General features: G+C 42.2%; 1 pseudogene; it reads right to left on the bottom strand.

Annotated features, from left to right (window-relative positions):
* Positions 1 to 2902: 2902 nt before the first annotated feature.
* LOC142443564 (protein S100-A10 pseudogene) lies at positions 2903 to 3534 on the bottom strand (annotated as a pseudogene).
* Between the last annotated feature and the right edge of the window lie 590 nt (positions 3535 to 4124).

The raw sequence follows: 4124 nt of genomic DNA on the forward strand, positions 1-4124 counted from the left end.
TCCATGTTGTAAGGAGCTCTGGTGGCGTAGTGGGTTTAGCCTTGAACAAGGTCAGCTGTGTGAACCCAGTAGCCACGCTGTGCAAGAAAGACAAGGCTCTTTACTCCTGTAAAGGATTAGTCTTAGAAACCCAAAGGGACAGTGCTACTCTGCCTTTGTGGAGGTCCAGAGCTTATTCAAGCTACCTTGTTACAGAGGGGGATTTGTACATTGGGGAGTGTGGGGTGGAGAAAGAACTATGATGGTCAGAAAGAAAGATTAGTCATGGTTTGGAGTGCGTGGTAGAGCAGTGTGGAGACAAGATCACTGGAGGAGACAAGGTGTTGGACAACGTCAAGGCCGGGCTGTTAGGAAGTTCATCTAAGTGCATATTGAATGTACCAAGGACTCAGAAATCGTGCTAGAGACCATGATAGTGTGCTGGGGCTAAAATGACTGATACACATGTCTGGTGTCTGGACTCCGGAGAAACTATAAGGTGTGCGGTACAGCCCCAGGCTCCGACTCTGCTGTAGTATGTGCTAAAGTCTGATAGCATGACCTTCATAGTGAAGGCATTTCGGAGGAAGGTCGCCAATGATCTATTTAGGAGTGTTCTTATATTCCAGAGGTTGCTCCTCTCTCAATACGCCAAGAATGGGAATGTCCAAATGGAATTTACCTCAAGAAAAGTCTTTTTTAAAATCCTGTTTCATTAGATTTTTCATGTTTTCATCACAAGAGGTCGCCAGAGTCCAGACAAAGTTTGTTATGATAATTACTTTCCCTTCTAGTGCTAGGACATCCATATTGACCAAAGTGTATGTTTGGTGAACGATTACAGTTAGTGTGGGAGAATGAGTGTAAGCAAGCATAACAAATAAGTTGTATGCTCGCCCTCTGTCCTGTACAGCGTGGGCATGGCTTATTAATGAGCTTGCTCTGCCTGAAAGCTCTAATTCTCAGACTCACTAGAAATGCTTTTGACACACAAACATGATAAAGAGGGAAATGGCCAAACTTGTTATCATCTCAAAACAGCCAAAGTCCGGCTCCTTCCTTAGATTGATTGCCTCTCGTGTTTTCTTTCAGCACAATCCTAGATTGACTCTATCTTCAAATATGAAGAATTGTTCTACTCCCTAAAATATGTCGGTCACATGAAAGTCGTCTCACATGTCCGCTAAATTCCCATACTTCTTTACTGGACACTCTGTGTTTTCTACAGTATATGAGAAATATTTCTGTACAAAATGCATTATTATTTTAGTTATATCTTACCAATGGAGGTTATTTTTAAAAAGATGCTAAAATGGCTCTTCTTAAGTTGTCTGGTGATCAATTCTCAACTTTCTTAATTAAGCAAACTGCTGTGTCATCTTAGCAAATACAAATACAGACAACTCCTATTTACAGAGCCCTGAGACATATTTGTGCGTGTGTACTGGTAGTCAATAGTAGCGCTTTCCCTTTAGGGAGCTTATTTCACCGAACTTTTTGCTTCAGAGATGGACTATTCATCGTAATGGAATGGGGAGGAATGTTAATAATAGATCGTGAAAAGCAAACGGCCTGGCTGCATTTCAAAACAATCTATAAATAGGTTCACAATTTGTTTTTACTCCCTTCATTTAACATAGAAGAATTGAATTCCTTACATTCTTTCTCCTAGCCATTAGATAAATTCTGATTCATGGTGATATTACATATTATAAGGTAGATCGGCTCCATAGAGTTTTCTAGCTTGTAATCTTTACAGAAGCCCATTATCAGGAAAGTTTTCTCATGTTACCACTAGATGGGTTTAAACCACCAACCTAAATGAGGCCTACTGCCATTGAGCTCTTTCTGACTCAGTGTGGCCTTATGTAGGATTTCCAAGGCTTTGTAAATCTTCATGGGAGTGCACAGCCTCTTGCTTCTCCCATGGAGTAGCTGGTAGGCTTGAACTACCAACCTTGTGGTTAGCGGTCCAACACATACCTGAAAGCATAACCAGAGTTCTTTAAGTGCAAACCTTTATGTGCTGACCCAGGGACCTAATTGCTGGTAATCCTGAGGGGCAAAGAATATTGAACCCGTGGACTTTCAGAAGAACCAACAAATCTGTCTGTCTGGGAAGAAGTACAGACAGAATCTCCTTAGAAACAAGGATGGTGAGATTTTGTCTCACATATTTTGGGCACACTTGCCACCTGGCCAACAGCATATAAGTTTACAATGATTGAAATAAACTCATCCTGATTTTGGTGTTCTGAAACCAGTGAAAATTGTGCATCTTAGCAACAAAATATGGTAAAAGATTTTTTTGCAAGGCATTAGTCCCATCACTTGCTTCTGTGTGAAGAACAATTTCAAACTACCATGAACATTTTCAAACTGCCAAAAGGAATAATAAATATTGTAACGAGGGAATGAAAAGGTAGAAAAGCATAGCATAAGATTGCAGTAAGCTTAGAATGATTATGACCTCCACACTTACTGGTTGCCTCCCCAGTGAACCTTTACAAAAATGATTTGAATGTATGAATGCAGAACTATTGTCTGCCCAGGCCTTCACTAAAAATTCATGATTGGTATAAGAAGCTCAGGCTTGATCCTGAGATGGTTTTATTATTTATCTCTTTGGATTTCAGCTTGTACTTCAATTTGTCCAATTCAGAGAATTGGTTCTGATACCTATCCGTCTTTTATTGCCTCTATTTGTCTATCACCCTCCAATAACTCAGAACTTGACTCAAAACCACATGAAATATCTGAGTTTCAATACCTAATTTAGTATGACTACCTTTGTGTTAATATCAGCAGCTAAAACCAGGTGAGGAGCTGGCTGAGGGAAGGATTTCTTACATACAACACCAAAAGAACCATGAAAGAGAAAAGGTGGTTACTTGTACTTTATCAAAATCGAAACTCCCTGCTCTTTCATTGTTTTTTTAGGTATTAAAAAAAGAATTTTTTTATTGTAGGCAAGAGGACGCAAACAATGTAAAAATCAAAAGCTTATCTGGCATGGAATTGACTTTCCTTTCTCTACTTATCAGATGGGACTTGGCTTCGATTTGTACATGTTATCCTAAAGGGCCCCAGCCCGCTCATGCAATCCTCATGGGGGAGAAGCTGGGGGACAGACCCCTAAAGCAAATCTTTGGGATCCTTCTGGTCAGGGTGGGAGCGATTCTTCCAGTCTGCCTCGTCTTACTTCTTTCCCTTCTGCTTCATGTGCACGACGAAACAGTCGTTGCAGGCGATGGTGAGCCCGGCGATGAGGGAAAAGAAGCTCTGGAAGCCCACTTTGCCATCTCGGCACTGGTCCAGGTCCTTCTCGGCACTGGTCCAGGTCCAGGTCCACGGCCAGAGGGTCTTTTTGGTTTTCCAGAAATCCAGGGAACTCCTTCTCCATGAGCACCCGCAGGTCCTCCTTCGTTAAGTAGCATTTGTCCCCAGCAAATTTGTGGAACGTGAACATCATTGTTTCCATGGCATGTTCCATTTGAGAGGGCATTTTGGCGAGGTCTTGGCGGGAGGCGGGGGCGGACGCTCAGTGAGGCGGGACGCAGGGCCAGTGAGCGAGCGTGGCCAGCAGGGCGCCTTAGTATCAGGGGGCGGAGGCTGCAGGCCCGCGGCGCGGAGCAGGAGGAGCTCACCCCACCTCTCCCTGCTCTTTCATTTTTAAGAGAATAAAAAGACACAGGAATAGAAGATTAAGGCATTAGACTAATTACTATAAATGAATACTGTATTTTCCATACGTGGCATATATGGTACCTTGTAAAGGACTTGAATAAGATATATAAAGCATGCTCAGATTTAATACAAAGAAACAAAATATTTCATAAAGCATGGAGGAAATGTTTGAACAGATAATTTTTCAGAGAAGGTAGCAACATTGTGGCCATAGAGTCAATTCTGACTCACAGATTCCCTATAGGACAGACTACCATCCACCACTTATCTGTCAATTTGTTTTACCCTGGTGGTTTGTGGGTGACTGTGATACTAACTGGAAGCCATGCCATTGGGATCTCAAATACCAGGAGGGACACCCTGGTGTACAAGTTTCGGCAAAGGCTCCAGACTAAGAACAGACTTGAAAAATGGAGTAGGTGATTCACTTCTGAGGGATTAGCCACTGAAAACCTTAT

This window comes from Tenrec ecaudatus, chromosome 3 (assembly GCF_050624435.1).
Source record: "Tenrec ecaudatus isolate mTenEca1 chromosome 3, mTenEca1.hap1, whole genome shotgun sequence".
NCBI classification, from domain to species: domain Eukaryota; kingdom Metazoa; phylum Chordata; class Mammalia; order Afrosoricida; family Tenrecidae; genus Tenrec; species Tenrec ecaudatus.